This window comes from Rhamphochromis sp. 'chilingali' (assembly GCF_963969265.1).
Source record: "Rhamphochromis sp. 'chilingali' genome assembly, chromosome: 12".
In the NCBI taxonomy this organism is placed as follows: Eukaryota; Metazoa; Chordata; class Actinopteri; order Cichliformes; family Cichlidae; genus Rhamphochromis; species Rhamphochromis sp. 'chilingali'.
Genome location: NC_137939.1, coordinates 1,727,290 through 1,740,917, shown reverse-complemented (window position 1 = coordinate 1,740,917; position 13,628 = coordinate 1,727,290). Strand labels below are relative to the sequence as shown.

The 13,628-nt window shown below is 42.3% G+C and overlaps 1 protein-coding gene across 1 annotated transcript in view; it reads right to left on the bottom strand.

Moving 5' to 3' along the window:
- The window catches only part of LOC308407594 (chemokine-like protein TAFA-2), a 105,880-nt gene extending 97,478 nt beyond the window's left edge, over nt 1–8,402 (bottom strand). Inside the window, exon 1 of the mRNA XM_080899378.1 lies at nt 7,931–8,402. The gene's annotated coding sequence lies outside the window, so the exon portion shown is untranslated. The remainder of the gene's footprint in view (nt 1–7,930) is intronic.
- Between the last annotated feature and the right edge of the window lie 5,226 nt (nt 8,403–13,628).

Here is a 13,628-nt window from a genome sequence, read left to right as displayed (position 1 = left end):
GTGCACAAATACCCACAAAACTGAACTAATTACTGCTGTGTGTGTGCTCCAGCTCAAACATTGCAGTCTACAGTATATAAAGCTTCATTCTGAATTCATAATTGCATAATTAGATATAATTGCATGTTCTGTGGGCTTGCCTGACAACCTAATGAGGCAGCTGTAAAATAGCTAGTGGTTCCACTTATAAGAACATAATCAAAGACTACAAGATAAAAGGGCACACACAGATAAACACGGACAGACAGTAGGACGAGCCCAGAGCTACACCCAGACAAAAAAAAAAGAAAAGAATTATTAAAACAAGAAGACAAAGTGAGTTTTCAACGCTCATTATAATCTATCAACAGCGGCTCAGTTCATCAGTGACTCGAAGTGTCTCTGTGGTTTCCATTTCTCAGCTTTGGGGACGTGATTTTCCACCTACCTTGCTCCTCGTCATCGCCGTAAGACTGACCAAGACAAGACTCACAAATATACATCTAGAGAGCAGGGACAGCAGACCCACACACACACACAAACAGTCACACAAGGTAAGGCCTAATTTGCTGGCCTAATGACCGCAGTGATTGCTGTCTAGTTGTTGATGAAGAAAGCTGCCAGAGGGCTGCATGTGTGGTGTAGTTCAGACTTCTGGCTAACAGCTCCTCTTCGCCATCAGCCGTAATGAGTCAGCTCTGACACCGCCAAAGCTAGAGTGTCTGTGTCGGTTCGTTTATAATGGCTGCTGAAAGTAATACCACCTCCCAGCCCACACACTGGCTGAGAGTTCTGTCACTGCAAACTCATTAGCAGAAGCTATAGTGGCGCCAAAATCAACAAATCAAACGGCTTCCTTAATAAGATGCAACATGTCACAGCGAGTTGGCTACCACAAATAGTAACAATGGTTCACCTGCACCGTCTGGATTTGCCTACAATGGTGCAAGAGCATCCACTATATTTCACTATGTTTCAATTAATCACAATTATCTGTTAATGAGCCTTCAAGTTTCAGGAACAGCCTGTTATTACTTAGTAAGACATGATTCAGAACTTTTATATGTACAAACACAAGATCAGGAGCGCTCTGTGTTTTTCGTCTTTGGTACATGTTTTGCAGACAAGCCAGCTTCTTTCTCCCAGCATGCCGGGAAGTTTCTGCTTTAACAGGTGGAGAGCACAGCCTGCCTTCTTTTGTGCTGCGTTCTGACTCACTGAATCTGTATGTCATCACTGCTGTCTGTGGTTTTCAGTCATCTGTGGAGATACCAGACTAATATGTAGCTGCGTTTTAGAGCCCAATTAGAAATGATCACATTTTCCACTAAAGAAAGACTGGTGAGGTCAAAAAGGTGGCTAAGACTAAAAATGACTCACAAGTGCAGTATGCAATACTTTCTTCCTTTAGAAATTCCTTAAATTTTAACCACATAAGACTGCGTCTATCATACAGTTTTTAAACCTGTGAAATGCAGCCTGGCGGCACCAAGGCAAAACCAGCAATGTGTTGTTGGAAACCAGATAAGAGTGAGAGATTATAAAAGGGCTCCATACAATGCCCTTTGTGGCGTTTACTATAATATCATTATATTGCATAACCAGCTCTGACTTCTTCGTATTTTCACATGTAAATTCAGCACATTTAAAACCAAAGTGTTTGATTATGCATCAAGGCTTTAACACAACATCTCGATTGAACGGAGCTCCCCTCGCTGGCCACTGGGAGCATCGACATTATTTCCCATTTAAAGGTTCATTATTTTTCAAAAGCAACAGAAACATTACTTAAATAATGGTTTGGATATTGCCCTTGTAATATGAGTAATCTGACTTTGATACTTGCTTCGAATATTTCCTGACTGTCAGAGCATTATAAATATCAGTGCATTCACTTACTGGTGTACTACATCTGTTGATGGCATTGCCTTGTGCTGGAAAAAAAAGAAACATTTGAGAGGCTGACAGAAAGACAGCAGAGTCTGGTCAAGAGAGATGCTATTAACAGTGTAACTGAAGGGAAACGTGTAATGACAGGACCCAAGAGCCACTGATGAGGGTGATGGATGGCTTTCAGCTCAAATACATGGCAGTTCATCACTCACCTCAGACATGCACACATACTTATAGTGTATTTTCACACAGAATCACACACTTGCTTTTCTCCCTTATTAACCTTCTGCTCATCCACTTATGCTGTTTTGCAAAAGCCATTCAGCTTTGTATTGATGGCCCTGCAATCACGTAAGCAGCCTTGGAAAAGCTCTCATGTACACGCACAAACACACAGGAACGCTCTGATCTCATACCCCGATCATTGCCACAATATTCCTTCGTCATCGCCGTGCTGTCTGACTGTCTCTATCTGCTGCTTGTTATTTTCAGTGAATTCATCAGCCTGCTAGCGCACAAAATGTAAGAAATGATGAGGAATGGCCTTCACTGAAAAGCCGAGTTCAACACATTGTCTTAAAATTGATGATTTTTTTTGACCAAGAGTTGAACGATTTTTTTTATACAGATTCAGATGAAAAATAAGAACAGGCAGAAGTTGGATATTTTGACAAATTGTCCTAAAAGCGCTTTGGTTTCAAATCCTAGAGGCGCTGAGTTTACAGTAATCCACATAAAAGAGCACCTTTGAAAAGCTGGAAGCTGACATTTTCATTTCATACAGCTTTATTTTTTTAAAAAGTAATCATAACACGGCAGAAACATTTTTGAGAACGTCGAAAAAATTTTTTGTCCGACAACAAGGCCAAAATGTAGACACAGTCAATAAACAGTGACAGTAAATACAAAAAGAAACATTGTAAACGTTGTAAATGAAATATTATAAAATATGCTGGCACTGATACAGATTCTTTTTCCTAATGACTGACTAGCAAAAAGATTAATAATGATTTTTTTCCTCTTGTGTATACTGAATCCGCCCTCCACATTAACCTGAGTTAGACGCACACAGCCGGAGAAAAGATGCACCTCATGCTTTCCCCCCATGAAACCCACCCCCTTCCCCCGCTCTTCACCCTTTCCTTGCTCTGTAGTCGAAGGAAGCAGCGTGGGGGCGAGAGGTGGTGGGTAAACAGTGGTTCTGCAAAGTGCTTTTTCCCGGCCTGTGTATACCTGCGTAATAGAGGCAGTAATGGAGTTTGTTCAGGCTAAGGTAATCCTGGAGCTGTGAGCTCAGCATCTGGTGCTGTTTCTCTCTGACGCTGTTTTGTTCCACAGCAGGTCCTGATGTTGTTGTAGCTGTCACTGTAACTGTCCCACACAAGCCATTTGGGAGTAAAGCAATGGGTGTCTGCATTTCTGTGAATGTGTATTTTCTGTTGAAAAAAAATGTGCTTATCAAAAGTGGATGTGTGTGTACAGTATATCTGTGTGCACCCCCCCCCCCCCCACCCCCTCCTCCCCAAAAAGAAGGAAATAAAAAAATGCATAGAGATAAAGTGAGGTTCTGCTGACGGATGTGTGCATCTGGATCTGTGCTGAAAAATACATGTGTGTGTCTGAGTGTAGCGACAGAGCGGGAAAAGAATCTAAAGAATATGTGTTTGGATGTTATAGCTCACCTTTGGGAGGTGGGATAAGAACAGGGCTGACGGCTAGGAATGAATTTACGAGGCTCGATCTCCCAGAAACAATTTCTTTATGTGGGTTACACACATTTAGAGTGGCTACTTGTCCCCCCCCCTGGGCCTCAGCTCACCACACACAGCTACTGGAGATGGCCAATGAAATACAGAACACTCTTTTATAGGACACATGCTTTTTATTTATTTTTATTTAGCCCCTGTAGCTTTCTTTTCTCTCTCGCTCTGTCTAGGTCTCTGTCTTACTCCTTCCTGTTTCTCAGTCTTGTTCACCCCCCCTCCCATCTCTCCTATTCTCTTCTCATCGCATGCAGCTACGAATGAAAACGAGATCACCTTTTATAGGCCGCATAGTGTATTTTTTGTTTCCTCTGGTTGATCTCTTTGTCTTTATTAGAACTATCTCTCTTTTCCAATCTCTCTCTCTCTCTCCGGATAACAGCTCTGACATTATTCCCGTGGCCCAGAGGATTTATTGGTAGAAGTCAGAAAACTACAGGAAAGGGTAGAGTGTGTGTTAAAGGTGCAGAGGGAGACATAAAATTGTGGGATGTAGAAACATGAAAGCATCTGTATGTATCTGCTTTTGGTCATGAGGCTGCAGGAAGTCGGGGTGAAAATGGTCCAATCTGACCAAGTCCTGCAGTCTGCAATCACCTCAGGCACGTCTGTGACAGGAGTCTGCTGTCACTGTGTTCATGTCCGATACCATCAATCATATTCTAGCAACATTCAGTTATGAATTTATAAAATACTAAAAAAGGAGTAAAATCAGGACACCGATTTTTTGTTTTTTTGGTAAAGCAGTGCATTATTCCCTACATTAATCTTCATACTGAGCCATTCATTTTTCCTGAAGCACATATACACTGGGGTTCTGCTGTGGTGTAGGAGTTAAGATGGCAACCATGACCTTTGTTGCATCTCTGGCCCACTAATTAAGACATAAAATGCAAAACACGCAAACATACACATTTTTATATTTGCATATGCACACACAAACAAGCGAGGTCAGTCTAAACAGTGTGACTGTGAAAACGCATTTGTTTTCCCAACCAATGAATAATCAAGTGCACGGAGACTAAACTTAATATAACCTTGAACCCAGAACCAAACCATTTAACTCACCAGGAACGACATTCTCAGGGCAAACATCTGGTACTTTGTAACGTCATGGAAGAGACTCCCTCTCTCTCTGTCTCTCCCTCTCTCTCCCTCTCTCTCCCTCACATTAAATGGGATATAATGTGATTCATCCAAGATGGAAATTCATATTAAGTAATTTGAGCATGCTCTGCAGCCTGTAGCAGGATGTAGGCTGTAGTAACTAAATGTTTCCTAAATGACTAAGCAAAACATATCTGCACTTACATTGTTTTGGGGGGTTTCTGTGCAAAGACTGTATAGAAAAGTTGCACATAGCCCCTGAGGCAGGGGTGGGCAATTCCTTTTTCCAAGAGGCTGGATGCCAAACTGGGACAGTTATGAAGACACGCACCAATAAGCTTATAGAGAGTTAAAATTATTAGTGAGCAGAACCGAGTTTAGTTTATTGGTGTGTCCCTCCACAATAGCTCCAGTTTTTCATGTGACCCTTTGGGAAAATGAATTGTCCACATCTGCTCTGTAGCATCAGCCATTTGTTTGTATTCTTACGTGATCTAAATAAACACTGGAGAGTTAGATTAGCAGCTTTCATTATTTCATTAGAAAGGTCCATCTATAGATTACATATTTACATCAGACAGACACCTAAACTGAAGCACAGACTCTTTTTACTCCGGGTTGGTGATCCATGATGCATCAACACCAGAAAATTGGTCAAGAGGTCCAGTCCAGCGACTTAGATTATCTAAAATGAGACCCAGCAGGCAGCCAGTGGCTACAGATGCCTTTGTCAGCATCTTCCTGCCAGTCAGAGCTGCCATACATCTAAGTTTAAGCCTTGATTGAGTATCTGGAGAAGGAAATTAGTCGGGGAGACCAAAATCATGCTCTAAAATCGAAAGTCTGTTGGGATGGGCTTACATCTGTAGCTAGTCTCATGTGCCATTTTTGGGACTTATGTAGCCCTGAAGGTACTTGGTTACAGTTCTTCTATTTTAGATTCATAAATCCAAACAAAATGCATTCCTTGAAGTGACAACCAGAACAAAAATCCCACCTCTTTTAACTTCATTCTGCTCTGTCTTCATTTTTCTTTAGTTTTCCTCATTTCTATCTTTCATTTCTCTGCAGTTAGTAAAGTGAGTAGAAGCCCAGAATATTTTGTGACTAAACTTTTCATGTTAACAAAGTTCACTAGTGCCTAAAGTTTTGGGGTCACTTAGAAATGTCTTTGCTTTTGAAAGAGGAACACATTTGTTTTTGATTAAAACTGATTATGAATTTGCAAATAACAAGCAAATAATGATGATTAATGACAGATTTTTTTCTAAATTGTTTATTTTTAAGGCATGTAGGTGTGCAGAGGCCCCTTTTCAGCAACCATCACACCTGTGACGGCGTTATCTAATACAAGAAAAACTCATCAATATGGGAAAAAAGGGTTTTTTCCAAATATGTAAGCGTCGCTGAATTGCTGATTTAAAGAAGGAAGAAATCTGACTGAGTGTCTGGAGCATTAGCCTTTATGGGTTTAATTAGCCTCATAAAGAGACTGCACATGTTGTGTACTACTCCCGTCACCGAAGAGCACTCACTGAGATCCGAGTGTACACAGCTGAGCCAGAGAACAAGTACATCAAAGTCTCCATCTCACCATTTCTCGACTGGGAGCTACATCAACCCACAAAACACTGGGTCTTATAGGCAACGGTGAAGAGGCAACTTCGCAATGACAGGCTTTAAGGTCCAAAGCCAAGTCTGCCAAATCTGTCAGTGGTCAATAAAATGGAAAGCATACTATAAATGCAGATAGCATTTGCGGCCACATTAAGGCCCATCGTTGCCCACAAATTATAGAGCATTCTTGTATCGCTCCATAAACCCCAACAATCCAACCAATCTCCCTTGTTGCTCTTGCTCACCATCACCTCTGTGCAATCTTTCTCCTCCTACCATCAAGTCTTGCTGGCAGTTCTCTTCCTTCTTATTTTCTAACTCCCTCAGTTCCCCTCGGCTCGCCTCCCCTGTGCTCTTCACGGAGGCTTGTGAAAACGGAAGCAGAGAAAGAGACAGCGACAGATGGAGCAGTAACATGTCGAAAATATTCACAGTCGGGATGGCCAGCTTTGTTTAAATTAAACAAGCCTGTGTGCACACAACACTTTATAACCAGGTCTAGGTCATGAAGAGGCTTGAAACCGGCACTACCTTCTTCTTTTTAACAGTGAAGGAAAGAAAAGTAGAGCCTGGAACACCTAACTCACAGCCTCTCCTCTGTTAGACTGATGATTTATGCTGCCATGGTCAATGTAAAGTTTTCATATTCACACATCAGGTGCAGAAGACACCCACCCCTGCATAGCCTCTCAATGTTTAACATGCAAAAGCAGTGGCCTGCATTTCAGTCATGTTAAGCCTACAAACACTCCACACTGAGTGCAACTGTTAAACCAGGAGACATGTAATAGAGAATAATGGGGGATAGAGAATAAGGAAAGCATAAAGGTTCCTTATCAGCTCTTTTTCTTTAAGAATGCCACCTCTTACTTTAATTTATCAATTATTTGGCACATGTGGATCCAGCTAATAGGATCAATCACAAAAAAATAATCATCGTGAAGTGACAACCACCACACGGCAGGTCTGCCTAAAATAGCGCACAGAATCCGTCAATGCCCGCATACGCACAGCTTTACCTGAGCGCCCTTGTGCGTGCGTGCGCATACGTATGCGTGCGTGTGCGTGTGTGTGTGTGTGTGTGTGTGTGTGTGTGTGTGTGTGTGTGTGTGTGTGTGTGTGAGAGAGAGAGAGAGAGAGAGAGAGAGAGAGAGAGAGGTTCTATAGGCTGTGCAATATCTGAAACAACCGCAATCATTTGTCTTTGCTATAAAATCACAACCGCGTGAATAAAACTGACACCAAAGCAGACCAGGCTGACGGGTGGCGCCACTAGAAATCATTTTCACAACTCTAATGCCTTCCTAAAATCCAATCCCTTTCTATTTCTTTACAAATGGAGCGGATGAAGTGTAATCCATTTCGTGCGTAAATGGTTTTCTAAGGCGTGCTAACCAGTAGACTGACACGGCTGCATCCGTGCATGTCAGGTGGGTTAGTAATTGACTTTTTTTGTTTTTTGTCTTTTTTTATCACGCTCACTTCTCCTGCTGTTAACTAAAGGCGCGTTAAAACCGTGAGGGACACCGAGCAGCTCCGCCCAGGTGTAAAGGCTACCCTGTGACCCATACCTGTTGGTGCGGTGTGGTCTTGTTCTGTTAGCCCAGCAGGTGAACCTCTCTCCTCATAGCCGCTCCGCTATCCGAGACAGAGAAGAGACTCGCATCCCCACTCCACTAGCGGAAAACAGCTCCTCTGTGACACCGGCCGCTCAGTTCGACTGGAGCGGAAAAGTTATACCATACCATCCACCTCCGAAGCCGGGTAGCAGACACACACAAAAAAGGAGCCGGTTGCAGATGTGACCTTCTGGGGTGGTGCTCCTGCTACTACTCCTGTGCAAGGAAAGGTCTCCTGAAAGTTCCGCTCCTGTCCTCCGCTTTTGCACAGAAACTTAGTTATTAAGCCATGTCACGAAGGAAGAAACAGCCAGTTTGGAAACCTGGCTTCTGTTTTGCAGCAGCAGTCTCCTTCTTTTTCTCCTCTTTAAACCATGTAGTGTGAAAGCAGCCCAGTGGCGGGACAGAGATGCGTTGCGGCCGGGGAGTCACGCAGACTGTTACTGCGCTCCTGCTTGTCCGCCAGGAAGATGGAGAGGATTGCCTTTAGAGTGTAAAACTCTGAAGCGGAGCAGCGCCCCCTAGCGGTTTAGTTTGGGAAGAACCGCTCACCAATGTGCGGGCAACAAATGTAAATGATACTGTACAGTAATGTGGAGAAGGGCCATATGGGCTGCGCCAAGACATGTTGGATATGTGATATTAGTGGTTTATTGCTGGCAGTGAAACAGAAAGAAGCATCAGCCAGCGTCCTGACACAAAACACATGCACACAATGCACACGTGCAGTCAGACAACATCAGATGTATCAGCAAAAATGTTTGTGTCACTTCATGAAGGACAAAACAATATTATTGTCTCAGTGTGTGTGTCTATGTTTCTGTCTGTATCTGTGTGTGCACACGCGCCCCTCTCTCAACGGTGAGAGGTTCAAATTAAATTGAACTCACTTTAGCTGAGCTACGGGCATTTCCCAGTAGACTACACCAAAAGGAGCGAAGGGGTGATCGACACCGTACCGTCCAAATTGACCGGCCTCTCTGCCTGAGCGAGTGTGTGTCTGTGTGCGTCTTTATGTGTGTTCCGTTGCCCGAAATGACCTGAACTGCCCAAAGAAGTTTACTCACAACAAATGACTTTGTCCAGACTCAGTCACTCTGACCAGTGCAGTTCATTTGAGGAAGTAGTCCCCACTGGCCCTCTAAAGTGTGACGACTGTGCATGTGTACAGTATGTGTGTGTCACAAAGTGTGCAGTTTCCCCTCTGGTGGCAGGAGAAACAGATAGACAGTAATAGGTATTAAGGACACAGAAATCAGGCGGCGGAGAAACCTGGTAGTAAAACTCTACACTCGCACAAACACTTAGTGAGACAAAGTACAACTGAAGTTCTGGTGGTGGTGTGTACTTTATATTGGAGTGAGCATACAAGTGTGTGCGAGATGTAATCGAGGTGATGATGTATGGCTGCACACATGGATGACAGGGTAATTGATCCATAGTGGGGGTGTGATTGTGCACGTGTGCACGTGGGGAGGCCTGCTGCCAGTCATATATCATTTCACCCAGTGAGCTAATCTGTTACGCTGACAAAGAGTTCAGATTACTGATCTGCTCTCCTTTCTGGTCACCCTCCTGAACCTTCAACACTCCTCTCCCCTCCTTTTATTTCCTCGCCTCTTTTTAACTTTTGTTTTTATCGCTCATTCTTTAATCCTCCCCTTGTATGCTAGCTTCTTAATTCTCATTCTCCCTCTGTCTCTTTGTTCCTCTCTCTTCTTCTCTCTTGCTCGCTAAAGTAACACGGGTGAATCACGGGTAACCTGGAAAGCCCAACCATGGGATTTGTCTTCTGTACTGCGTTCTGGCAGCATAGTTAAACTCAGCATGTGGTTGTTCACAGAATACTCGCTTTCCTTTACATATCACATGACAGCCTTGAAGTTGCATGTTGTGAGTGTACGAGGCATGAAACATGCGAGCACACACATACACAGTCACGTGGACATGATAATCGAGCAGCTCCAAACAGTCTAATCGTATTCATTTGTCATACTTTTCCTTCTATCAGCTCAGTGAAACAGCTGAAAAGAAGACAAATCCTGCAGGACCAGCAGATAATCCTCGCAGACATGAGGCGTTTGCCACATGGCTCTGTACTGCTCATAATCATCAGAGCAATAATTATAGTCGGCAGTGTCCCGTTTGGCACTTATCACTTGTAAGACCTCACAGTAAAGAAAATGAATTTTTTACGATGATTTTAAAGACGATTTTATTGTTCATAAGCTGTTTGTCTCTCTGCTTCTCAACGTCCTGCGTATGTCTGTGGCTTGCAACCTTCAGCTAATTGGGTCCAGCAGAAGAAGTGGATCTTTAGAGTATTTATAATTCATAACAGTGTACAATTCAAAAAAGTATAGTTAAAAAATGGTCATTTAATGCGATAAACCTACAGAGAATTATTTCCTGAAGCCATAGGTTGCCTGTTTCCAACAGCTTTGACCGGCCTGCAGCTTTGGTTTCCTTTCACTGCAGCTCAGCACCAAACTGCAGATAAAAGAGCAACTGTCTGGTGAGCAAAGTGAAGCTTTTATTTGCCAAGGAACCAAATCATGAGAGCAACCTGAGTTATCTTTTTTTTTTAATCGACATTTCTGCGTGTGCTCTGACCTTTGCTCTTCTTTAGATCTTTTTTCAGCCTCTGTGTGTTTCTTGCCCTGACTTTAGCTACTCCACCCGTGTGTAGCTGTCCTCCCTTTGAGTGTTTTTAGTTTGTTTCCCCCTCTCTGCCACGTCGACTTGTATCATGGGTCATTACACTCGTCTATTACTGTAAGTCTTCCTGTGTGCCTGGCACTGCCTGTTTTGCTGCTTTTATTTGTGTTTTATTTGTTTGTAGTTTCAAGTCTGTTTATTTTAAACTCTCTTCCTTTGTCCTCTGTGTCCACCTACAGATCATTACAGATGTTTCCTCTGGATTTGGTAAAGACCAGTATAAAAGTACGACATTTTCCACAATGATACAAACACAACTCCTAATGTGAATGATACTATCGCTCTTTAGTGGACAAACAAGCAATTAATGGTTGGCTCTGTCAAGTTAAAAGCATCTGATATGATGCTAGTTAATATAAAATGTGGCTAAAAGAAAGTTCAAAGGAATGATGGAACAGGTTACTCCATGCATGGCTGTAGCTTATTTAAGTTGACCAGTTTTAGGGCATCAGTGAAAGTTTGTGAAAGAAAAACACTACGGTGCATCGATCTATGTCAAGGAAGACTGTTTAACAGAATCAGATCAGACTGCTGACACCATCTGTTACATATATTCTGTCATCACAAAGTGGATTACATCTTATGCATCTATAAAGTTCACTTCTTTACAGTAAAATGAAGGTTAAAGCTTTATGTTTGTACTTCTGTGCAAGATTCAAAGCCCTGCCAGATGACTCTTACTACCACTACTGAGTGCTGAGTGCATCCTTCATATGGAATAAACACTCATGCACATACACAAAATTGTCTTCTGTGTTGCACTGGCAGGCAGTCATGCCAGCATTAGCATATGAAAGACAGCAGCTGGAAGGTGTCTCTGTCGCAGTTGTTCTTACTTGCTGTGGTATCTATTTTGATGGCTGTTTTTCTGTGTTCTTGCTGTCCCTCCTTAGGTCCATCACTCATACTCTTCCTTTCCTCCAAAGATGACTTTCCACAGTCCCACATGAGCGTAATCTCCATAGAGCATATTTGCATTATTTCTGGACACTCCAAATATGCCGTTTTGTCTGCACAAAAAAATCGAGTTATGCTGACTTTCAGGAATCTTCCTGTAATCCAGAAATCTGTGCATTCAAACTGAAAATGCTGAAGAATCTTTTTTCCACCCGTTTTTTTCTTACCCCTAGCAGCGCTTTTACATCTCAGAAAACTAAGAATTGTAGCGTAAAAAAGTTTCAGCAAATCACTTATCACAGACAGAGCTGCCCTCAGCAGAGGAGCCTTTATCTCAGAGAGCAGCAGGGCGCATCTTACTAACTCAACCCTTTCTCCTCTTGTCTGTTACGCTCGTTCACTCAAAGGTGTAAATGTTCAAACAGACTAATTCCTTCAAAGCTATGAAGAGCATGAAAGACCAGTCTCCACCCTCATTCCTAATTGATGGCCTCACATCGCAGCATGAACGCTGGATAAGTCTAGCTCATTAGCGGTAACTACACTACAGTTAGCTCCATTAAAATTACATTACAGACATTCTAGACACACCTTATTCTGATCCCCTTTCACTCTGCTTCATTCACTTAAAATGTCATTTACAGTAGATGTGCAATGTGAGTGAGCAGAATGAGCTTATTTCACTAAGAGCAGAAGAATAACCTCATTGTTAGTCATAGGCTACAGCATCTTTCTGTAATAAATACAGTTAAAAACACCATAAATACAAACAAGAATGTTTTTTAATTCCATTCATTTGTCTTTATGAATATGCAATCCACTTATTAGAGTAATTGTCCTTAGAGGGTGTGGGGTTAGTGGGGTTAATTAAAAAAACAGCCACTAATGTGAAATCACCGTGTGATACTCGCACTTTATTATCACCTCCAGCTCTCCTCCACACGGCTCTTTTTCCATCAGGCATTTTTTTCAACTCACGTTCGCTGACCATTCAGGCCATACAGTGCTGTTGCTCATATTGTGCTTTTCTCCTGGGAAAGCCAGTAAATGCTAGCATGTGACCTCAGGCAGTTTCTGAACCCCAGCCTTTAGATCAACATGACATGATGAATGACAACATTTCACTGATGTTATGGCAGCACCTGGAGATCCTCCCTGTAGAGCTGCAGGATGCTGCATCAGAAAAGGACACCTGTGATGCTGGCCTGTGCTCTTTCCACTGCATTTCTTGCTGCAGCGGGCAAAAATGTAAAGGAGACAAAAAGAAATGGACAGCTATCAGTGAACGAGAGCCTAATAGAGGCTGAATATGAATCACGGCTGAATTTTGCATTTACATGGAATTGAAACCTTGACTGAAGGTTAGAGAGATTTTAACAAGTTTATTCACATCCAAAAGCAAAGGATTGAAAAGAATGAAAAAAAAATGAATTATTGAAATGACAAAGAAGCTGCTTTGCAAGATTTTAAATGCAGGAACCATGAAGTCTAGATGTTTTTTTAATCAAATCTTTTTTTCAGCTCTATTAAATTTACAAAATATTGCCTGTTCTCTGCACATATTTCCACGAGAAAATCACAACATTAAAAGTAACTAGCAACTAATACTCTGAGGGGAAAGGTTAAATCTTTTACTCTGAATGTAGTGCGTCAGAAAATGGAAATATTAAACTAAAGTACATGTTCAGCTAAACTGAACAGATGGTTTTGTTTGAGGCGCTCAGATCTCTGAGAAGCTTTATCACACTGAAAGTCACAAGTGAAAAATGGTTGTGCACTTGGGAAGATTGAGAAGATTGTGTACTTTTTGATGTATAAATTTGCAAATCAAGAGCAGGCATGGTAGTTTATTGCTGGAGACCCAAGTGCAGGGCTAGATTGCAACACACAGAGTGGCTAATCTGCACAGCCAAGCTTTGAATAGGCACACGCTCTGAAGGGCTGAAAAGGCTGTAATGAAGTTTGGACCCAAAGGCAGATACAATGGACAACTGTTTCTTCTCAGGCGTCTCAGGAAAGGAATCTTAATGAACAA